Genomic DNA, 24115 nt, shown 5'->3' with positions numbered 1-24115 from the left:
GCCATAGCAACAGAAGTGCGAGGGCTTATTTGATTCTAGACAAGTCAGCAGGGTGGGGCTGTTTCCTGGGGCCATTTGCTCAGCAGTGTGGAGTTAAGAGAAAGCACAGAGATCCAGGGAAATCTGGGCTCCTCTGCTCAGCAGCTCAGAGACTTCAGGCTCAGTAATGACTTATCTGGATATTGAGGGGCTCACTGATCAAGTGAAGAGAATTCTCACCTCTGTCAAGATTGTCTCCTTCTTTGGGATAATGACTTGGGTCTCTAGTATGCCACCTGGAACCCTGTGACTGCCCAGGCCTTGTGGCTCTGTGCTGGGTCCCCTGCTCAGTCCACCCAGCCCAGTCTGATGTGTGATCCTATTCCCTCATCAGTGTTGTTGTTCAGTCGCTCAGTGAGTCCGACTCTTTGTGACCCCATGGACTGCAGCATGCCAGGCTTCCCTGTCCTTCACTATCCCCTGGAGTTTGCTCAAACTCATGTTCGTTGAGTCAATGATGCCACTCAACCATCTCATCCTCTATCGCCCCTTTCTCCTCCTGCCCTCAATCTTTTCCAGCATCAGGATCTTTGCCCCATCGGTTGTGTCCACTCTTTATTCTGGCTGCCTGACAGTCAACACCCCCTCTGGTGACAGACACAGCAGCTGAGGCTGCTCTGGGTGGTATCAGTGGAACTGGAATTCAGTCAAGCAATTTCTTCACACCTGATGCAGAGAGCCAACTCATTGAAAAAGACTGTAATGCTGGGAAAGATTGAGGGCAGGAGGAAAAGGGGATGACAGAGGGTGAGACGGTTGCGTGGCATCACCGACTCAATGGACATAAGTTTGAGCAAATTCTAGGAGATGGTGCAGTCTGTCGTACAGCAGTCCATGGGCTCACAAAGAGTCAGACATGACTGAGCAACTGAACAAACAACATAGCTGATTTACAGTGTTATGTGACTTTTTGCTGTACAGCAAAGTGAATCAGTTATACATTCATCCACTCTTTCCAGATTCTTTTCCAACATAGGCCATCACAGAGCATTGAGTTGATTTCCCTATACAACACAGTAGGTTCTTATTAGGTGTTGGGGGCACACGTGTCCTGTTTACTATAGTGTCCCTGGTACCTGGCCCAGGTTAGGCAATCAATAAACATTTATGAAATGAATTAACAAATTTATGGACATGGAGTGGTGAGGAGGAAGAGGGTGGGATGTATGGAGAGAGTAGCATGGAAACATATTCACTACCATATATAAATAGATAGCCAGTGGGAATTTGCTGTATGACTCATGGGAACTCAAACTGGGGCTCTGTAACCACCTAGAGGGGTGAGAAGGAGTGGTAGGTCAGGGGGAGGTTCCAGAGGGAGGGGACATAGGGGTACCTATGGCTGATTCATGTTGATGTATGGCAAAAACCAACGCAATATTGTAAAGCAATTATCCTTCAATTAAAAATAAATTTAAAAAAATAAATGAATGCATGAAGAACTACAAACCAAGCCAAGAAGGGCAGTGAAGATACATAGGCAGGATTAATTTAAACATTCAACACGGTATTCGTACAAACTTTGGATTTTTACTGCTACTGATGCTGCTAAGTCACTTCAGTTGTGTATGACTCTGTGCCACCCCATAGACGGCAGCCCACCATGCTCCGCCGTCCCTGGGATTCTCCAGGCAAGAATACTGGAGTGGGTTGCCATTTCCTTCTCTAATGCATGAAAGTGAAAAGTGAAAGTGAAGTTGCTTAGTCGTGTCCGACTCCTAGCGACCCCATGGAGTCCTACCAGGCTCCTCCGTCCATGGGATTTTCTAGGTAAGAGTACTGGAGTGGGGTGCCATTGCCTTCTCTGTGGATTTTTACTGGAAACATTTAAATAATCAGATACAAGTCGGCCTCGCTTGTGTGTCTTTCCCGTCTCCCCTGGTGTCTGTTGTTTTTCTGCATGAAGTGGGAACGGAGAGTTCAACGTCAACAAGAACCTGCCCATCCTGGCCCCAGGGACTTGAGCAACAATATCTTGGAGTCGGGGGTGGGTTGGCCCTGGAATATTTTAAAACCCAGCATCCCCTCCCAGGGAGCGTGGAATGTGATTACAGCCTGGCCTTGGGTACAGGAGAGTGTGACTTTGTGTTTTTTGGATGAGCAGTGCTCATGAATATTAATTCTCCAGCCTTCGAATAAATGACACCCCAGTGGGCCATGTCCCCAAACCACAGAGACGGGAGTACTTACGCAGGGCCTGTGGATGTGGAAAAGTCAGACAGCGCAGAGCGGGGAATCAAAAACCAGGGTCTGAGGGTGTTTCTGCAATTTGGAGATGAGCGAAGTGTCCAGGGAATCTTGGAGATGAGCAAAGTGTCCAGGGACTCAACAGAGCTAAAAACAAAGGCGGAACAACCCTTCTAAAGGGAGCCCTGAGCCCTGAGCACCTCATGCCACCCCTGACTCCTGGAATTGACTCCCACCCCCTGGAGACACTGTTTGCTGTGACTGACCTACTTTTCCACTGGAAAGATGCGCTTGCTGAAGTGTCCTCCCCCTTCGGTTATTTTAAAGCCTTCTTTTTCTAGCTCCAGCACAGTAGTGCTGGGGAATGGCAGTGCTGGGGAATGGCGCACGTTAGCCGAAGACAGTGAGCCATGCCACGGCTGGGCTGCAGAAACTTCTGGGATGATGGGATGAGTGCACTGGTCAATCCAGGACCATGGCTGCAAGCCCACCAGCCTGCTGGATGCCTGGGCATGTGGCTGCTCATGTGACTGAGGAACTGAATTTTTAAAATTCAATTTAATTAATTTAACTTTAGCTACTGCAGCTATTCCAGCTATGGTTAAATTAAATAAAATTTAAAATTTCAGTTCCTCAGTCACACATAGCTGGGGCTTCCCTGGTGGCTCAGATAGTAAAGAATCTGCCTACAATGTGGGAGACCTGGGTTCAACTCTAGGGTTGGGAAGATCCCCTGGAGGAGGGAATGGCTATCCACTCCAGTATTGTTGCCGGGAGAATTCCATGGACAGAGGAGCTTGGCAGGCTATAGTCCATGGGATCACCAAGAGTCAGACATGACTGAGAGACTAACACACGTCACCAGTGGCGACAGTACCCACTACATCAAAAGAGCCCTGTCAGCACCTTGACTCAACTTCCAGCCTCCAGACTGTGAGATTATACGTTTATGTTCTTTGCAGTCACCAATTTTTGGGTCCTTTGTTACAGCAAAAGAACATACCCTGTGAAGACTAGGGACAAGCCATGTGACCCAGGCCTGGCCAGCAGAGCCCTCAGCCATCCTTTGCCCACCATGATCACAGGCCAGGAAGGGGTAAGGAACACATGCCAGGCTGATGAGGGGCACCAGTGCTAAGTGCTACATCACTTCAGTTATGTCTGACTCTTTTTGTGACACCGTGAACTGTAGCCCGCAAGCCTCCTCTGTCCCTGGAATTCTCCAGGCAAGAATACTGGAGAGGGTTGCCATGCCCTCCTCCAGGGGATCTTCCCAACCCAGGAACTGAACCCACGTCTCTTGTGTCTCCTGCATTGGCAGGTGGGTTCTTTACCATCTGAGCCACCAGGGAAGCCCTAGCGCTTCAGGCAGGGGTGTGTGCTAGTAACTTCAAGAATATCACAGCTATTCACAGGTGGACAGGGCCAAGTCATCTCCCTGAGAGCTAAACAAAGGCACCAGTGTTTGCCAAAACTACAGAGAAAGAGAAGTGTTGTTTTCTGACAGGTTCCTCAGGTGCCAGTGTTGGCTTGGAGCATCTGTTGATTGCCTGGATCCAGCCATGCCTACAGCCATCCCCCTTTTAGACACACAAGCTCCAAATTCCTCTTTTATTTTTCTTGGGTCATGCTTCCCTCACTTGTGACCAGAGAGTGATTGTGTCAGATGGACATTGTCACTGCAGTTCTGTGCTGCACTTCACTTGTGACCACAGAGGGATTGTGTCAGACAGACCCCATCATCACTGCAGCTCTGCGCTGGGAGCCTGATGGGCCAGCTACCTTCCTCAGTCCCACCTTCGGCACCTGGGAAGCTGATGCTGTGGAGTAGTCAACTAAGAAACTGTTTAGTGACACTGCCAAATCATAGCCTCTTAGAACAGCTCGTGTCTTTTTCTTTATGTGCTTTCCAAGCGGGATATGAGGTTAGCATGTCTGTGCTGGTGACTTACTCAGCAGGACCAGGGAAGGAGGAGGAAGGGGGAGGGAGATTCAGTTCAGTTCAGTTGCTCAGTCGTGTCTGACTCTTTGCGACCCCATGAATCGCAGCACACCAGGCTCCCTGTCCATCGCCATCTCCCGGAGTTCACTCAGACTCACGTCCATTGAGTCGGTGATGCCATCCAGCCATCTCATCCTCTGTCGTCCCTCTTTCCTCCTGCCCCCAATCCCTCCCAGCATCAGAGTCTTTTCCAATGAGTCAACTCTTCTCATGAGGTGGCCAAAGTACTGGAGTTTCAGCTTTAGCATCATTCCTTCCAAAGAACACCCAGGGCTGATCTCCTTCAGTGTGGAATAGTTGGATCTCCTTGCAGTCCAAGGGACTCTCAAGAGTCTTCTCCAACACCACAGTTCAAAAGCATCAATTCTTCTGTGCTCAGCTTTCTTCATAGTCCAACTCTCACATCAATACATGACCACTGGAAAAACCATAGCCTTGACTAGATGGACCTTTGTTGACAAAGTAATGTCTCTGCTTTTGAATATGCTATCTAGGTTGGTCATGACTTTCCTTCCAAGGAGTAAGTGTCTTTTAATTTCATGGCTGCAAACACCATCTGCAGTGATTTTGGAGCCCCCAAAAATAAAGTCTGACACTGTTTCCACTGTTTCTCCATCTATTTCCCATGAAGTGATGGGACCAGATGCCATGATCTTAGTTTTCTGAATGTTGAGCTTTAAGCCAACTTTTTCACTCTTGTCTTTCACTTTCATCAAGAGGCTTTTTAGTTCCTCTTCACTTTCTGTCATAAGGGTGGTGTCATCTGCATATCTGAGGTGATTGATATTTCTCCCACAATCTTGATTCCAGCTTGTGCTTCTTCCAGCCCAGCGTTTCTCATGATGTACTCTGCATAGAAGTTAAATAAGCAGGGTGACAATATACAGCCTTGACGTACTCCTTTTCCTATTTGGAACCAGTCTGTTTGGAACAGTTCTAACTGTTGCTTCCTGACCTGCATACAGATTTCTCAGGAGGCAGGTCAGGTCCTCTGGTATTCCCATCTCTTTCAGAATTTCCCACAGTTTATTGTGATCCACACAGTCAAACGCTTTGGCATAGTCAATAAAGCAGAAATAGATGTTTTTCTGGAACTCTCTTGCTTTTTTGACGATCCAAAGGATGTTGGCAGTTTGATCTCTGGTTCCTCTGTCTTTTCTAAAACTAGCTTGAACATCTGGAAGCTCATGGTTCGTGTATTGCTGAAGCCTGGCTTGGAGAATTTTGAGTATTACTTTACTAGCGTGTGAGATGAGTGCAGTTGTGTGGTAGTTTGAGCATTCTTTGGCATTGCCTTTCTTTGGGATTGGAATGAAAACTGACCGTTTCCAGTCCTGTGGCCACTGCTGAGTTTTCCAAATTTGCTGGCATATTGAGTGCAGCACTTTCACAGCATCATCTTTCAGGATTTGAAATAGCTTAACTGGAATTCCATCACCTCCACTAGCTTTGTTCGTAGTGATGCTTTCTAAGGCCCTCTTGACTTCACATTCCAGGATGTCTGGCTCTAGGTCAGTGATCACACCATCGTGATTATCTGGGTTGTGAAGATCTTTTTTGTACAGTTCTTCTGTGTATTCTTGCCACCTCTTCTTAATATCTTCTGCCTCTGTTAGGTCCATACCATTTCTGTCCTTTATCGAGCCCATCTTTGCATGAAATGTTCCCTTGGTATCTCTAATTTTCTTGAAGAGATCTCTAGTCTTTCCCATTCTGTTCTTTTCCTCTATTTCTTTGCATTGATCACTGAGGAAGGCTTTCTTATCTCTCCTTGCTATTCTTTGGAACTCTGCATTCAGATGTTTATATCTTTCCTTTTCTCCTTTGCTTTTCACTTCTCTTCTTTTCACAGCTATTTGTAAGGCCTCCCCAGACAGCCATTTTGCTTTTTTGCATTTCTTTTCCATGGGGATGGTCTTGATCCCTGTCTCCTGTACAAGGTCACGAACCTCAGTCCATGGTTCATCAGGCACTCTATGTATCAGATCTAGGCCCTTAAATCTATTTCTCTTTCACAGAGGGAGATTAGGGCCCTGCAAAGCCTCTTCCTCCCCTGCCAGATCTCAACCTGCCTCCAACCTCTCACACTATTTCCCTGGGCTAGGACTTTGCTGCTTTGAGTGAAACTCCAAGGTGAAGCCACAGAAGCCCAGGTTGCAAATTAGTCTGGAAAGACCTTGCTCATGGAGGAGGGGGAGTGGTTGGAATGAAACCTGTTGAAAGAAGGAAGCACATGACCTTAACAGATGTGCAACCCTTGATCCTGCTGGAAAAAATTAGATCATTGAGAAACTATGCATTTTACATCAAAAATTGGTACTTTTATAAAGTGAGTATAATTTTAGTATTTTTATTCTGTGCCCTCAGTGCAATTTAAATATGACACACTGATCAGGCACTCAATTTTGTCCTTAAGAGAAACAGCCAAACTTGTGACTGTCTAGAATTCAGCATTTCCTTGAACAACCCATGTTAATTGGCAGAATTTTTGAAGTATATATACATATATATAAACTTGCAAAAGTGAGAAGCTGATTTAACTTGAACAGATTAGCAGTGGGTATCTTCTAATACAGGGAACAGAAAACCAAACCATTTTTGGCCTTCGACCTTGAAAGCTGTTAGACAAAGCATGATTAAAAACTTGAATTTGGGAAAACTATATGGAATGCTTTTAGTGGCAAAACATAACCTAAACAATATAGGAAATGTAAAAACTCACAAGAATTTCTTAAAGTCTGAAGGAATGTTGCCTTCATGTAAGGCTTGATCCAGGGCCTCCAATGCTCTGATCAGAGTAAGTTTCTGTCTTTCCTCTGTCTCATCATACCCTCCCTTTTCTTGGCAGTGTCCTCTCCACTCACCCAACCCAGTCTGTTCTCTCAATCCCTCCACTATCCTGCAGCCAGTGGATCAGGAAGAGGTGCTCAGAGAAGCTTTGAATCTGGAAGGCAGAGTATGTATTGGATTGACAATAGAGAGAGCACACTGCAGCAGAAAGTATCCTCCCCAAAGGCATGGAAGCTTGAGGAGCTTTGAGTGGCTCCTAGTTGCTGGAGAAGTGAGTTTTGGGAAGACAGTGAGTTTTGGGGTGGGTAGGGTCTCTGCCCCAAGCTGAGCTGAGGAGGAAGCACTGTATCCTGAAGGTGATGGAGAACACGCCACATTGGGTATACAATGATAAAATCTGTGCTTTAGAAGGAAAACTAAAGAGACTGGTTCAGACTGGTCTGAACAATAAGGAAGTTTATCATCACACACGAGGCAAGTTCAGATGGAGGGCAGGTCCAGGCTTGGCAAGACCCGCAGCTCAAAGATGCCCCCACAGACCTGACTTCTTCCTACTTCTCTGCTCTGCCAGCCTCGGTGTGCACTTCAACCAAAGTCTGGCTCTCCTCATGGTCACAAGAGGGCTGCATGGGACAGGCAAGGTTTATGCCATTCCCTACACACCCAGTAGTAGGTGTCAGGAGGCTGTGAGGGGGAGAACGGCATCAGGAGGGGAAGAGAAGGGGTAATAAAAGGAAGAGAGGGGGCAGCCAGAGAGATAAAGAGAAGCCAAAGTGGGAGAGAGAGAAAAATTCTCTTCCAGGAGCAAACTTGAACTTTTTCTCAAGGAGCCTCAGGTGGGAGACCAACAGTGGCCATACAGCGGGCCCTTGCCTCAGCTAACGCCAGGGGGCTATTGTACTTGGGAAGTGGCAATGTTTTGATTTCAGAAAGGAAACAGAAAGCCTGTGACTCATAACACAGTCCATCCCCAGGGGCTCTGGGCTGATGTCACACTCAGCCATGGGAGGCCCGGGCGGGGCAGTGGCTGTGGGGCTGGACAGCTGGGTGGACACAAGGGATTCGGGAAAATAATGAGGCAGACGTGGAGCCAGAGCACCTGGAGAGACAGCAAGCCCGCTCTCCTGCCACTAGAGGTCATGAAGAACTGAGACCAAGTCCATTCGTAACTGTAACTATTGAGGTATCCGCGATTCATTTCTGTGAGATGCTCCCTAGCACACGGAGCTGCGGCTTCTATTTGCTTTAACACTTTGTTTCATATGCAGAAGCACGAGCTCCCCAGGCCTCCCTGACCTATGGAAGCCCGCGTTCCCCTGTGTGCATTCACCTGTGCATCTCCTCCATTCACGTGTCTGAGGACAGGCGAGAGAACACACCTGGGGCTCCAGGCTCAGGCCCCCTTCAGGCCTGCATCCCACACCTGGGGGTCTGCCTCTTGCACCTCTTGCCAGGTGGGGAGGCCGCCTGGGGTCGCAGAGCACATGGAGCAGAACTTGCCCATGATCGGTTCCCTGGCTGGAAGGACAGACCAGGAGCCGAAGCTACTTGTGTTTCCTCCACGGCCAGCAGCCCTGACCCCTCTGGGCCTCTGGTGCTCCCGTCAGACTTTAAACTCCTTTTCCCAGGGTTTTAACGGTTGCTGACTTACACCCTTCTTTTTGTGGACTTGGCCTCTTTCTCTCTGACTGGCTGGTTTGCAGCCTTGCCTTGCAACAGATACTGCTTCCCAACTACAGGGACAGGTAAGATCCACCACCCTCCTCCAAGGCTGTAACTGCCTGGTCTTTCCTGGTTCAAACTTCCTGTGCCTCCTGCCAGCAGCCCCCACCAACCACATCTCTGGATCTATTGTGTGATGCTGACAGATGGAGGCCATGCTGCTATCTGGGCCAAGTCCCCACTCTGAGATGACTGGTGCGTTTCGTCACACATGTAACCCTGTATGGTGACTGTGTTGTTGTTGTTCAGTTGCTAAGTCACATCCGACCCTTTGCGACCCCATGCACTGCAGCGTGCCAGGTTTCCCTGTCCTTCGCTGTCTCTTGGAGTTTGCTCAAACTCATGTCCAAAGAGTGGGTGATGAGATCCAAAATCTCATCCTCTGCCACCCCCTTCTTCTCCAGGCCTTGATCTTTCCCAGCATCAGGGTCTTTCCCAATGAGTCAGCCCTTCATATCAAAATATTGCAGCTTCATTATCAGAGAAATGCAAATCAAAACCACCATGAGGTACCATTTCATGCCAGTCAGAATGGCTGCTGTCCAAAAGTCTACAAGCAATAAATGATGGAGAGGGTGTGGAGAAAAGGGAACCCTCTTACACTGTTGGTGGGAATGCAAACTAGTACAGCCACTATGGAGAACAGTGTGGAGATGCCTTAAAAAACTGGAAATAGAACTGCCTTATGACCCAGAAATCCCACTGCTGGGCATACACACTGAGGAAACCAGAACTGAAAGAGACACGTGTACCCCATTGTTCATTGCAGCACTGTTTATAATATCCAGGACATGGAAGCAAACTAGATGTCTGTCAGCAGACGAATGGATAAGAAAGCTGTGGTACATATACACAATGGAGTATTACTCAGCCATTAAAAAGAATACATTTGAATCAGTTCTAATGAGGTGGATGAAACTGGAGCCTATTATACAGAGTGAAGTAAGCCAGAAAGAAAAACACCAATACAGTATACTAAGGCAATGGCACCCCACTCCAGTACTCTTGCCTGGAAAATACCATGGACCGAGGAGCCTGGTGGGCTGCAGTCCATGGGATCGCTAGAGTCAGACACAACTGAGCGACTTCCCTTTCACTTTTCACTTTCATGCATTGGAGAAGGAAATGGCAACCCACTCCAGTTTTCTTGCCTGGAGAATCCCAGGGACAGGGGAGCCTGGTGGGCTGCCGTCTATGGGGTCGCACAGAGTCGGACACAACTGAAGCGACTTAGCAGCAGCAGCAGCAGCAGCAACGCATATATATGAAATTTAGAAAGATGGTAACAATAACCCTGTATACGAGACAGCAAAAGAGACACTGATGTATAGAACAGTCTTTTGGACTCTGTGGGAGAGGGAAAGGGTGGGATGATTTGGGAGAATGGCATTGAAACATGTATAATATCATATATGAAACGAGTCACCAGTCCAGGTTTGATGTATGATACTGGATGCTTGGGGCTGGTGCACTGGGACGACCCAGAGGGATGGTATGGGGAGGGAGGCGGGAGGAGGGTTCAGGATGGGGAACACGTATACCTGTGGCAGATTCATGTTGATATATGGCAAAACCAATACAATATTGTATAGTTAAAAAATTAAATTAAATTTAAAAAAAATTGGAGCTTCAGCTTCAGCGTCAGTCCTTACAATGAATATTCAGGGTTGATTTCCTTTAGGATTGACTGGTTTGATCCCTTTGCTGTCCAAGAGATGGTGACTACATGAAGCCAAAGATGCGGGTTCCTTTAAGGTTGCAGTTAATCCATTCACCTGGATGGGCTCAGGTTGTTCCTTTCCAAGTAGGAATAATCTCAGCCCAGAAAGATAGACAGTTTTAAGGATGAATGTGTGGGTAGGGGGTGCCTCAAATATAGACAAGAGAACTCACCTGGAAGAAGACTTGTTCACAGTAAGCAGCATCACTATGTCCATCGGCGGTTCACTAACAAAATGTCCCATTAATCCTCCATTAGTAGGGCCCATTGGGCATCTTTAGTGGTCTGTGGTTGCTCATAGGAAGCCAAGGTGCTAATGGATTGAAAACAGGATCTCACAATCCCAGCACGCAACTACTGAAGTCTGTGTACCCCAGAGTCCGCGCTCTGCAACAAGAGGAGCCACTGCAATGAGAAGCCCAAGCACCACAAGAGTATTCCCCATTCACCACAACTAGAGAAAAGCCCGTGCAGCAACAAAGACCCAGCCCAGCAAAAAAGAAAATAAATAATAATAATAATAATAATAAATTTTAACCCAAAGAAAACAGAACATAGTAATAAAGAGAATAAAATAAAAATAAAAACAGAAGCAATATTGTAAGAAATTCAACAAAGACTCAAAAAAAATTGTCCACACACAAAATAATCTTAAAATAAAATATCCCATGACTGCATGTATATGATTGTTTTTGAATCCCAGAAAGATAGCCTTCTGCTCAGAGAACTGACTTTTCTTTGCAGCCTTCTTTCTGCTGTGTTTAGACTTTGGCATTTCACAGCACCTCTTCTAGGGGACAGGGACTGATTTCACAATGTCATTTGTATTAGGCGTCGCTTTGTTATTCAGTTGAAGTCTTCTGTAGGTGGAAGACAGGAGTGAGCTCTGGCTTGTTTACTGTCTGTTTATCTGGCCTGATGACGCCATGTTTATATAACAGGAGCTCAGGAGATGAATCAGTATTTCTCATGAAGCAACATGCTGCTCCTCTGTGTACAGAATAACTAGGAAAATTTGGGGTGATTGCAAATGACAGCTGCTCTGGCCCCTTATTTTCTATATTGGAAGGGTTCTGGCTTTTATTCACTCTGAATTCTCTAAAATGTCAAGTCTTACCCCTGTTGAACCCTAGCTTGTGCTCAGACTCTCAGTCATGTCTGACTCTTTGCAGCCCCCCTGAACTGTAGCCCACCAGGCTCCTCTGTCCATGGGATTGCCCAGGCAAGAATACTGGAGTGGATTGCCATTTCCTTCTCCAGGTAAACTCTTGCTAAATAATGTTGAATTATCAACATGGGAATGGGTGCTTTCCTGAGATTTTTTTTTTCATACTCCAGCAGCTTTAATTTCCTGCATCTCTTTCTTGTTTTCTACTCTCCTGGCAGCCCTCCAGTCTTCACCTCATCGTTCTGTAACTAAGCTTCCAGAAACAGAATGGTCCTCCAGGTGTGGTCTCCTCTAGTCTCTGAGCAGTGAGGTCACTCTTCTCTTCATAATGGTACCTTGTTCTTACCTGGCACACACACTCCTTCCAAAAGCCAAGCCAAAGTAAGTTACCATCTCCTTCAGCAAACAGAGACCTGCCAGCCAAGTGCCCCTGGCCCCAGCCCCATATTTTTAGAAACTTACTTAACAGGCATGGTGTGTTTCTAACAGAAACCAATAATAATGACCTTGGAGGTTCAGGGTTCCTTTACTCTTGGATCTCAAAGTACAGGGGAAACTTGAGTTTATAACATCCCTGGGGAATAGCTCCCCTGCTGTTTGGTTTAAGTGGAAGGTGGGAGGCTTTGGGGAAAAGTACCAACCCCCCACGAAGGACTGGAGAGCTGCAGTCCATGAGGTCACCAAGAGTCGGACGTGACTGGGCAACTGAATGACTGAACAACAACACCCACCACCCCCCAGAGAGTGGGGCTTTTGAAACTGGATCCTGGGTGACATCAGGGAAAACGTGCTTGGTAATGGGGCCTCCAGAGTGTCATTTTTACTAAAAGATTTACTTAATTACTGTCCAATTACCAGGTGACTCTAATGGTAAAAAAATCCCGCCTGTCAATGCAGGAGACATGAGACACAGGTTCAATCCCTGGGTTGGGAAGATTCCCAGGAGAGGGAAATGGCAACCCACTACAGTATTCCTGGCTGGGAAATCCCATGGACAGAGGAGCCTGGTGGGCTACAGTCCATGGGGTCACAAAGAGTTGGATACGACTGAAGGACTTAACAACAACAACCAGCAAATCACAGGAATGAAAACAGGATACAGTGAGAAGGAAATTATTTAAGAAATAACAAAGAAGAGTTTCCTAGAACCTGAGAGGAGGCTTTCCTAGAAGGATAATATTTTCTAGATTAAAAGGGTCCACCTTGGACCCTGCCTGAAGTCTGAAAATGAGCCAGTCCAAGGACATCACTGCAGAATTTTAGGACCCCATGAAGGAGGAGACCCCAAACACTTCCAGGGGTGAACCAGCCATTCACAGGTCAAGACTTCAGGACAGAATGGCACTAATTGCCCATCCTTGTACCAGGCCTGGAAGGCGGGAGACAATGAAGCAGAGCTTTCAAAATTCCAAGGAGAAATGATTCTGATCCTCAAATTCTGTCTCCAGCCAGAAAATCAACCAAGTGTCTGGATGGAATACAGACTTGCTAGGATGTGTGAGATTCGCGGAAATTTGTTAGGAAGCCGCTTCAGGGTATAGCCTCTAAAACGGGGGAGGGAACCATAGAAGAAGAATTGGGATTCAGAAAACAAGGGCAGGACAGGGCATTTCCTCGGGAAGAGTGGACAGACACCCTGACATGTTTGGCTATAGAAACAGGAGATTTACACTAATAAATTTCAGAGTTTGAAAGTATGGTAGTAATAAATAGTTAAATGTACACACACACACAACCCTGGTACAACGGTAAGCTGCAAAGAAAATGTTGTGTAAGAAACAAAAAAAACAAATAGCTTGCACTGTGACTCAGCTGTGAACAGCATTTACGAGCATCGTTCTGTAAACACTGAACTGCTGTAACCAAATTATGTGGAAACTTTATTGATGCTGAGAGGATGGGAAGCCAGGAAACATGTATGAGTGAGGCAGGGGCACAGCAAGTGAGGGGGAGCGCTGTTTGAGGACAGACTTGGCATCTCAGGCAGGGGAGCCCCAAGGCAACGCCTAAATGGGAGACTCTGGGAAGAGGAGCAGAAGCGTGTTTTCTGGAGACAGAAAAGGAAAAAACCAGGGATATGCTCAACTGGTGCAGGTGGGCTGCCTCCCAAGAGCAGAGTGTGCTCAGAGGCTCCGTCGCTCTTCATAAAAGTTTGTAGAACCCCCGCAGGACTTTAAAATTGCACATAGGTAATTTGTGCTGGAGAAGACTCTTGAGAGTCCCTTAGACTACGAGGAGATGAAACTAGTCAATCCTAAAGGAAATCAAGCCTGAATATCTATTGGAAGGACTGATACTGAAGCTGAAGCTCCAATACTTTGGCTACCTGATGTGAAAAGCCAACTCATTGGAAAAGACTCTGATGTTGGGAAAGATTGAGGGCAAGAGAAGAGGATGACAGAGGGAGGATGAGATGGTTGGATGGCATCACCAACTCTATGGACATGAGTTTGAGCAAACTCTGGGCGATGGTGAAGAACAGGGAAGCCTGGCATGCTGCAGTCCATGGGGGTTGCAGAGCTGGGCACGACTCAGTGACTGAATAAAAAGGTACATTATTGGGATGGAAAAGCCCCAGATAGCTAAGTTAGGAATGATAGGGACATTGCTCTCCAAGGGCACTCAGGGGCCAGGGTGAGGACTCAGATGGGGCAGGTGAGTCAGGTGTGGGCATCCTGACTTCAGGCTTGGGTGGAGTGAACCTTCAAGGGCTCCTCCCTCCTTCCAGGGACCTACAGACCTCACTCTGAGGAACTTAACGTTCCGTTGGGAAACCACTGCTCTCCAGTCACAGGACTGGTCTATTGCTGCAAAAAAAAAAAAAAAAGAACAGAAAAAAAGGTAAGAGTGTGTTTCGAGGGTAGGACATATGGATCATAATTAGAATTAATGAATAAAAATTCCAGTGTTAGTCTGGGCAGCATGAGGATTCATTACAGATTTGATGAAAGAGATTTGAGTTCATTAAAAGTTAAATGTTCTCATTCCTCAGGACGTGTGCTCTCAGTTGGTGAGATGAAGGTCTCCATTCTCCAGCGCGTCCTGCCCAGGATCCCTGGGCTGAAGCTAAAGCAGGTTAAGTACTGTCTCATCTCCCAGTGCCCCAGCCGTCCTAGAAGCCGTGCTCAATTTCTACGATGAAACCTCTTTAATCCTCTCTGTTTCCCCTTAGCCTGGCTGCAGGCTCTCAACCCTGTGAATTTTTAATTAAGCTTGAGCTGGTGATGCACATGCAGTTCTGTAGTCCCTGAGACCCAAGTGGTTTTTCTGCACCTCTTTCAATGGCCTTTTCCAGCAAGGCCTGGGGTATAGTTCTCCAAGAGATGAATGAAGAAGGCTCAGGGTGGAGGAAGAGAGAGAGGTGGTTATCATGGTCAAAGGCCCTGGGACAAAGCCAATTCTCTTCTCTGCTGGTTATTTGCAGGTGCCCCACCACATGGTCCCATTTTCTGCCTCCACTGTGCTTTGAATCCCAGGATCTAAGCTTTCTAGGCTCCTTTGCTTGTCCCCTGGCTTCTTGACCTCTGGTTAGCTCTGGGGTCAGCAAGGGAGGACGGTGGGCAGTAGCCAAGGGTCTCTGGCTTCCAGCTCTCTTGGGGCCTCACTCCACACTCCCTCTGCTGACCCATCAGCTCCCCAGATGCCAGTCACCACAGGAAACCCCTCCACACCCCCTGAATAGCTATTTAATTAAACTCACTTCACTTAGACTTTATGATTGGGCCATCTGTTTCCTGCCAAGACCCGAGCTGATAAGAGTCTGGTTTTAGCGGTGTCATCTATTTGTCTCTGGGTCTCCCCACCAACTTATGAGTCCCCAAGGGCAATGGCTCTGACCTATTCATCCATGTGTCCCAGGATCTAGAACATGGCTGGCATCCACAGGCATTCACGGTATATGTGACAAATGAAACACGCAGCTGCTAGGGAGTGTCTGCATGTGGTGCTGAATTTCAGAGAAACACTGAAGCTATTCAACATATGCAGACTAGGAAACAAGAGCAGAGACTATGACTGAGAAAGAAATATTTACCACTGTGCTATTTCACAGTCACTAATGTTTTTTTAAGATTTATTTTTCTTTTGAACTTTTTATTTTGTATTGGGGGGTATAGCTGATTGGGTTTCCCTGTTGGGTAAAGAATCCCAGATGGTAAAGAATTTGCCTGCAATGTGGGAGACCTGGGTACGATCCCTGGGTTGGGAAGATCCCCTGGAGGAGAGCATGGCAACCCACTCCAGTATTCTTGCCTGGAGAATCCTCATGGGCAAAGGAGCCTGTCAGGCTACATTCCATGGGGTCGTAAAGAGTCAGACACAACTGAGTGACTAGGAACATAGCCGATTAACAATGTTATGATAGCTCAGGTGAACAGCAAAGGTACTCAGCGATACATATACATGTGTCCATTCTCCCCCAACCCCCTCCCATCTATGCTGCCACGTAACATTGAGCAGAGTTCCCTGTGCTGTACAGTAGGTTCTTGTTGGTTATCCATTTTAAATATAGTATCGTGCACATGACCATCCCAAACTCAACATCCCTTGTATGTGGAACCTAAAAAGAAATGATACAAATGAACTTACAAAACAGAAAGAGACTCAGAAAAGAAACTTATGGTTGCCAGGGGTAGGGGTGGGGAGGAAAGGAATAGTTAAGATTTTTTTTTTGATCTGGATCATTTTTAAAATGTTTATTGAATTTGTTACAATATTTTTTATGTTTTGGCCGAGAGGCATGTTGGATCCTAGCTCCCTGATCAGGGATGGAACCTGAACCCTGTGCACTGGAAGGTGAAATCTTAACCACTGGACTGCCAGGGAAGTCCTGTCACTAACTGCTTAGGCCAAGCCCTTTTCCACTCCAGACATGAACATGAAGATTATCTACAACCTACTAGCCTCTACAACCAACTTCACAGACTCTCACCTGAAGATGCTGGATAAACGTGTGAAACAGAAGCCAAGGCATACAGAACCTAGGGTGGGTTTGGACAACAAGCCCACCATTCTGGATGCTTTCAGCCATTAATAAGATATTCCATTTCTAGGGGCTTACAATAAAGTTCATTATTTATTGTTGTTGTTCAGTCACTAAGTGGTGTCAACTCTTTGTGACCCCATGGACTGCAGCATACCAGGCTTTCCTGTCCATTACCAACTCCTGGAGCTTGCTCAAACTCATGTCCATTGAGTTGGTGATGCCATCTAACCATCTCATCTTCTGTCACCCGCTTCTCCTCTTGCCCTCAATCTTTCTCAGCATCAGGGTCTTTTCCACTGAGTTGGCTGTTTGCATCAGGTGGCCAAAGGACTGGCACATCAGTTTCAGCACCAGTTCTTCCAATGAATATTCAGGACTGATTTCTTTTAGGGCTGACTTGTTTGATCTCCTTGCTCTCCATTATTATCTCACACAAAATTCTGGAGGCTCAGGGTCTTCTCTGATGCCTCATAAGGTTGACTTTTATCCTTGCTGCCCGCCCATAAAACCCCCACATTCAGAGCCCACCACACGACAGCCACTGGCCCAGGGGCCACCTTCACACCAAAGACAGGGAAGAAGGTTCTTCCCCTGCCTGGTTTTCTCAGCAAGGCCTCAGTACACGTACCTTCTTGTCCATTGGCCTCAATTGGCTCTCAGGCCCATGACCTGGCCACAGAGAGGGTGGGGAACGAATGCCTGCTGTTTTCAGGCTCCATGATGAGAAGTGATCACCACCAGCAAGAAGAAGGGGCTGAGGAGGGACTATTGAATAAACAACCAAGAGTGTTGGGAACACAGACCCAAGATTCAGTAGAGCACAGGTGCCGGATTCTCTGAGGGGTGTACACACACTTCATTGAGAAAGTTATCTCATAGACATACTCACATCCATTCTTCACGTGGGTTGATTTATTTGAGCAGAGTAACTCCGGGCGCAGAAGCCACGCCGACTTCAGCCTGCCCCTCCGGGAGATGCTCTGCTGACGGCCGTGTCACAGAGAAGGACAGGTGACAAGCGAATGTTTCGAGGGGCTTTAGGAGGATACACACAGATGAAAGCTGTCACGGGTCCTAAACATACACACACACCTCTGTATCCAACGCGATTCTCACACTATTCCCAGCTGTATTTTCATGGTTTATTATATTTACGTGCATTTTATGGTAAAGGCATCTGACACACCAGAAAAGTCAATATTTGTCAGTAATTCTGCTGTAGGTCTCCTTTTGCCAAAGTGCTGTTTAAGCAAAAAAAGACATCTCTGGGTTAAAGCTTAGGGTGAATATATCATGAAAGTCTGTGCTGTGTGCTCAGTTGCGTCTGACTCTTTGTGACCCCGTGGACTATAGGCAGCCAGGCTCCTCTGTGCACGGGATTTCTCAGGCAGGAATATTGGAGTGGGCTGCTATTTCCTTCTCCGGGGGATCCTCCCGACCCAGGGATTGAATCCGTGTCTCCTGCATTGGCAGGTGGGTTCTTCTAGTGCCACCTGGGAAATTCAGTCATGAAAAGTGAGGTGCTAATATTCTCTTTTGATTAATGAAAAGATGTAAGCTTAAAAAAAAGTTGTTTGAAAGAGGAGAGATCAAATGTTTATCAAGTTCCAAATGTGAGTCAGTTGTGGTGAGGTGCATGAACCTAGAGCCTGTCACACAGAGTGAAGTAAGTCAGAAAGAGAAAAACAAATATTGTATATTAATGTGTATATGTGAAATCTAGTAAAATGGTACTGAGGAATTTATTTGCAGGGAAGGAGTAGTGACACAGAAGCAGAGAACAGACTTGTGGACACAGTGACGGAAGGAGAGGATGTAAGATGAGAACGTAAGATATTATATACGACCACGTGTAAAACAGACAGCTAGTGGGAAGCTGCTGTATAGAACAAGGAGCTCAGCTCGTGCTCTGCAATGACCTAGAGGGGTGATATAGGGATGGGTGGAATGGAGGCTCAAGAGGGAGGGTATATACGTACTCATAGAGCTAATACATGCAGCAGAAATGAACACAACATTATAAAGCAATTATCCTCCAATTAAAAAGTAAAAAGAATAAAAGAACATTTATCAGGTTCCTTCTGCAGGCTACATATTCTGCATATAATCTCATGGCCCCATGCGTGGGGTGCGTACTGTGTGTATGTGTGTGATGTGTGTATCTGGTGTGTGTGTGAAGGCATGTATGTGATGTGTGTGTGTGTGTGTGTGTGTGTGTGTGTGTGTGATATGTATCTATGGGGATGTATGTGTGTGGTGTGTGTGTTTGGTGTGTGTATGTGTGTGTATCTGTGTGAGATGTGTGTGGTATGTATGGGCGTGTTGTGTGCATGTGTGTATGTCTGTGGTTTGTGTATAAGTGTGTGGTGTGTGTGCATGGTGTGTGTATTGTGTGGTGTGTGTGTATGTGTGTGGTGTGTATGTATGGTGTATGTATATTGTGTGTATGTGTGTAGTGTGTGTGTATGTGTGTGGCGTGTATGTATGTATGATATGTGGCATATGTGAGTGGTGTGTGGTGTGTATGTGTATGGTGTCTGTATGTGTGTGGTGTGTGTGTATGATGTGTGTGGGGGATATGTACATGAGGGGGTGTATGTGTGTGATGTGTAGTGAGGGGATTGTAAGCTGCTTTTTACAGTGAGGGAGCTGACTCCAGGACAAATCCCACAGCTCATTGGTGGCCGTGTCCAAATTCACAACCAGGTTGGGGCACGATTTTTGTCCACCCCTCCCCAGACAGAGTGACTGTGCTACAAACATGTAACCTCACCGGAGCCCTCACATCCGTGAGCCAAAACTTCCCTCTTCCTGAGGGTGGAAACCCATTCCCTGAGCAATAGAGGGTCCCTGTGACTCAGATGGTAAAGAATCTGCCTGCAGTGTAGGAGACCCCAGTTTGATTCCTGGGTCATGAAGATCCCCTGGAGAAAGAAATGGCAACCCACTCCAGTATTCTGGCCTGAAGAATCCCATGGACAGAGGAGCCTGGTGGGCTACAGTCCACGGAGTTGCCAAGAGTCGGACACAACTGAGTGACTAATGCTTTCATTTTCCTTGAGCAATGAGCAACTCTGGCAGGAATGACCACTTTCATGAAATTCTGTTGTTAAGTGCATGGCCTGTGGCACTGCAGTGTCCTCAGGCCTGGCCTGTGTTGAGGAAGTCACCAGCCGGTTTGCTGACCCTGCATTTCCAGTGGTAGCTGCTGGGGAGGAGGGGAGGCTGTCTTGGTGTGGGAGGTGCTCATGTCTAATTATCACTCACAGATACTCCTCCAAACTATCCCTTTACTGATTAAAATTCTACAGTTGACTTCCTTACATTCTTACTTAATTTTTTCTTAAAGGAGGATAAGAGAATGCAACCTGTCAGTACCTCAGCCTACAAGTGAGAGGACAGGTTCTTCTGCCCCAGACCCTTAAGTCTGGCTTCTCAGTCAGAGCCCAGCTCCAGTCCTGGGTCACTAGCCAGGCTGGGCCTGTCTGGGCTGTGTGGCCTCTTCCCGGCTGGCAAGTCTCTCTAGGTATCAGTTTCCTCTTTTATAGGAAGAAAGGGCTCACTCAGATGCTCTCAAAACTTGTCTCATGCTTTGAAATGTTTGATTCTAAGATTTGGGGAAAACAATAGCGTTTTCAGATCAGGGATCACTTCCAGATCACAGCACAATCTATCCCCACATGAACCTAAAGGAACCTCTGGGACAAGATAGTTCCTTCAGCTCCAAGCGTGCCATCTCTAAGGTCGCATCTGAGATCTCTCCTTTCATGGGAGACCATTTATCTAGTCCTTATGTGTCCTTGATTCAGTCTGGTATGAAATCTAAGAACACAGTAGTTATCAAGCCATGCCCAGGGACAGACCCAGCTGTAATCCCTCCCTAAGAACAAATGAAGAGAACAAAATTAAGCAAGGAGATTTGTTAACTCTCTACAAGGTTGTTTGCAAAAGAAAAAAAAATACATGCGAGAATTTTCCTCTAACTTACCTCTAAAATAGATCTGAATCAGTGGTTTCTTCCCACAAAGGCAGAGCTGTAAAACGTTTCCCTACATCTCCTGTGCCTCTGTCCTGAGAACAGAGAGGTTGGCAGGTAGTGTGATCATAACCAGCAGACAGGATACCAAGAATATCTTAGGAACCCATTTCTACCATTCCCAGCCTTCCAGGGTGTACTTACAATACACGGCACTTGTCATTGCTGTAGTTCAGTCACTCAGTCATGTCCGACTCTTTGTGACCCCATTGACTGCAGCACACCAGGCTTCCCTGTTCCTCACTATCTCCCTGAGCTTGCTCAGACTCATGTCCATTGAGTCGGTGATGCCATCCAACCATGTCATCCTCTGCTGCTCTCTTCTCCTCCAGCCATCATTCTTTCCCAGCATCAGAGTCTTTTCCAGTGAGTCGGCTATTGCCATCAGGTGGCCAAAGTATAGGAGTTTCAGCTTCAGCAACAGTCCTTACCAACTGATTATAATGCCTGGGTTGGATGTGATAAACCTCTTAACACAATAGTTTTTAAAAAGTCTGTGCTCAACAACATGAATTGTGGGGTGTCACCTAATGTGCCTAGCAAATATTCCTGCCCAGAATGATTGTTCGAAGCCTTGATAACCAAAACTGAGCCTTAATGACTCTTCCCTCCAGGCAGAAATGACTGAGTCAAAGAGGAAAATAAAAACTGAGCATACTTATTCCTCTTCACAACTTTACAGTGTTAACCATTTGCCCCAAGGATGAATCTCAAATAATTACACTGTTAACCACTTGCCCCCAGGATGAATCTCAAATAATTCCATGTGTAACTGTGACTGTTTAATAATTGGTTCTCTGTTTCTCACCATTGCCATGGAGATGGACATCTTGGGCCACAGTGCCAGAGGCATCTCCTGTCTAAATGCATTCTGATCATCAGTGCAATTCTTGATGAGCCAGAGGCAAGCGCGGCTCGAACAGTGTGGTTGATGAGCCAAAGACTAGTGGTGTGTGTGCCATCCGATTCCTTCAGTGACATTGTCAATGCCAAGGCGGCAACTTGAAGGAGTTTTCAGTCAGCGTAATGCTCCTTCAAACACAATCTGACTCAGAGAGCTTGTCCATCAAATAGAAAAGTGGAGAAGCTCAGGTTGAAGGTTGAAGCTCTGGGGAGAATGGCCAGGTTGGTGGGGGGTGGGGGTTGTTCCCTGGTTCCCTCGGGCACTTCTGCAGGGCCCAGGATGCTGAGATCAGAGGAGGTGAGCACATTCTGCCTGCGGTGCTCTGGGAGGGGCAACAGAGAAAGCAACCAGCCCTGATTCACTTCTTAGCTAGAAAGGTTAGAACTAACCAGTCTATTTTTTTGTTGTTCATTTTAAAATTCATTTATTTTAAATTGAAGGATATCACTTTACAATATTGTATTGGTTTCTGCCATACATCAGCATGAATCAGCCATAGTTATACACATATCCCGTTCTTGCTGAACCGCCCTCCCACCTCTCACCCCATCCCATCCCTCCATGTTGTCACAGAGTGCCAAATCAGTCTATTTTTTAATTTAATAAGTCCACTAGAATATATACACACAGAAACAAAAGCAACATTTTAAAGACTGAATCACAAAGGGACTTCATTTAGAGACACCCAAGAGCTCAAGTTTGAAGTACAACGTGGAGGAAGGGTGGGGACAGAATGTCAGGACAGAAAGGTGTTAAATCTGGTTTATGCCAGCTAACGAAAGCTGCTCAGCCTCCAGGAATTTTCCAGGACAACTGTTCAACATTGACTTTATTAAAAATTAAACTATGTATCCAGGAATCGCACCCCTTGGTATCTCTCCAAATGAGTTGAAAACCCTCACACAGATGTTTATAGCAGCTTTCGTTATAATCACCAAAACTTGGAAGCCACCAAGATGTCTTTTGGTAGGTGGTGAATAAATAAACTGTGGTGCATCCAGACAATGGAGTATGATTCAGAATGAGAAAGAAAAAAGAGTATCAAGCCATGAAAAGACCTGGAGGAAACCTAAATGCATGTTACTAAATGAAAGAAGCCAATATGAACAGTATACATACTGTGGGATTTCAACTCTATGAGGTTCTGGAAAAGGCAAAACAATGGAGACAATAAGAAGGTCAGCAGTCGCCAGGGGTTAGGGTAAACAGGCCAAGCAGAGGATTTTTAGGGCAGTGAGATTGCTCTGAATGATACTATAGAGGTGGGTACGTGTCATTATACATATGTTCAAACCTATATAGCCTTGTGGACTACAGTCCATAGGATCACAAAGAGGTAGCAGAGCACGTAGATTACAGAGGGCTTCCCAGGTGGCTCAGAAGTAAAGAATCTGCCTGCAACTCGCAAGACAAGGATTTGATCCCTGGGTTGGGAAGATCCCCTGGAGGAGGGCATGGCAACCCACTCCAGTGTTCTTGCCTGGAGAATTCCATGGACTGAGGAGCCTGCAGGCTACAGCCCATAGGATCACAAAGAGCTGGACATGACTCAGTGACTGAGCACAGCACAGAGATTATCCAACACCAAGAGTGAACACACATGTAGCAGTGGACTCTGGGTGATGGTGTGTCCATGTGTGCCCATCAGTTTCAACGAAGGCACCATCCAGGGTAGGGTGCTGGTAACAGGGGAGCATATGAGTAGGGTGGAGGCAGAGGACTATGGGAAAATCTCAGTGCCTTCCTCTCAGTTTTACTCTGAATCTAAACGGCTCTAAAGAAGAAAGTTTATTAAAAGCGAAACTGTAGTGTTGTATGAAAGAAGAGAAGGTTAACACTCTCCTTGACAAGGAAGGAAGAGGCCCTGGGGCCTAACAACTCGCATACAGTTAAGGCATTGCCACCTACTTCGTGGCATCTAACTACTGTTTTTTTCTTCTGCAGTTTTGAATGATCTGTGGCTACATGCAGCAATATATTTAAATCTGATCACAATGCGATTAATCATGTATTACTATTTGGTAATTAAAAGATAGTATTAAAATTTAAAGAATTAAACTGTAAATTTTAATTAATAAAATACATTAAATTAGAGGTAATAAACACTCAAAAGTCACCACTTCCTCCTTGTTTACCACATTTTACTTTTATCTATGTTCTCAAGTTTACTCACTTGTATCATATCTGTAGAGTAGAATTATTATGTATTGCTTGCTACTGGACTGCTCTTTCCAGCTCTGTGATAAGCAGCCTCAATTGGGTAGTTTGAAATTACATCGGCTGTCGTGGGAATACTTACACAATAGAAATCACTATGTACAGGATTTTTCCCCAGGAGGGTTGGTTATTAAACACCACACCACCGATAACATGTACAGTATGAGCTCAGATATTGGGATAAGTAACACATGTACATCTGAGGATGCTCATCAAAGGACAGCTTTTGGGAAAAGATTATGGAAACACAGATCTTCATATATGATTAAACCAAGTAATTCACTCTGAATGCATCCAAAGACCTCTTTAAAATGGTTCAAAGGATTCTCTCTCCTGAAAGCCAGGA

The 24115-nt window shown here is 46.1% G+C and overlaps 1 long non-coding RNA gene and 1 other non-coding gene across 2 annotated transcripts in view; both read left to right on the top strand.

The window, feature by feature from the left end:
• LOC112448781 (uncharacterized) overlaps positions 1-16718 on the top strand; it is a 90340-nt gene extending 73622 nt beyond the window's left edge. The window contains exon 3 of the long non-coding RNA XR_003037178.2: positions 14621-16718. This is a non-coding gene — a long non-coding RNA (uncharacterized lncRNA). The remainder of the gene's footprint in view (positions 1-14620) is intronic.
• Positions 16719-23360: 6642 nt separating this feature from the next.
• LOC112448935 (U6atac minor spliceosomal RNA) lies at positions 23361-23486 on the top strand. Its single transcript, XR_003037393.1, has one exon. It is a non-coding gene; the product is annotated as a U6atac minor spliceosomal RNA (small nuclear RNA).
• The last annotated feature ends 629 nt before the right edge of the window (positions 23487-24115 follow it).

The sequence above is a fragment of the Bos taurus genome, chromosome 11 (genome assembly GCF_002263795.3).
Source record: "Bos taurus isolate L1 Dominette 01449 registration number 42190680 breed Hereford chromosome 11, ARS-UCD2.0, whole genome shotgun sequence".
Lineage (NCBI taxonomy): Eukaryota > Metazoa > Chordata > Mammalia > Artiodactyla > Bovidae > Bos > Bos taurus.
The sequence above is the reverse complement of the archived record's forward strand: the minus strand, read 5'-3'. Positions and strand labels throughout refer to the sequence as shown.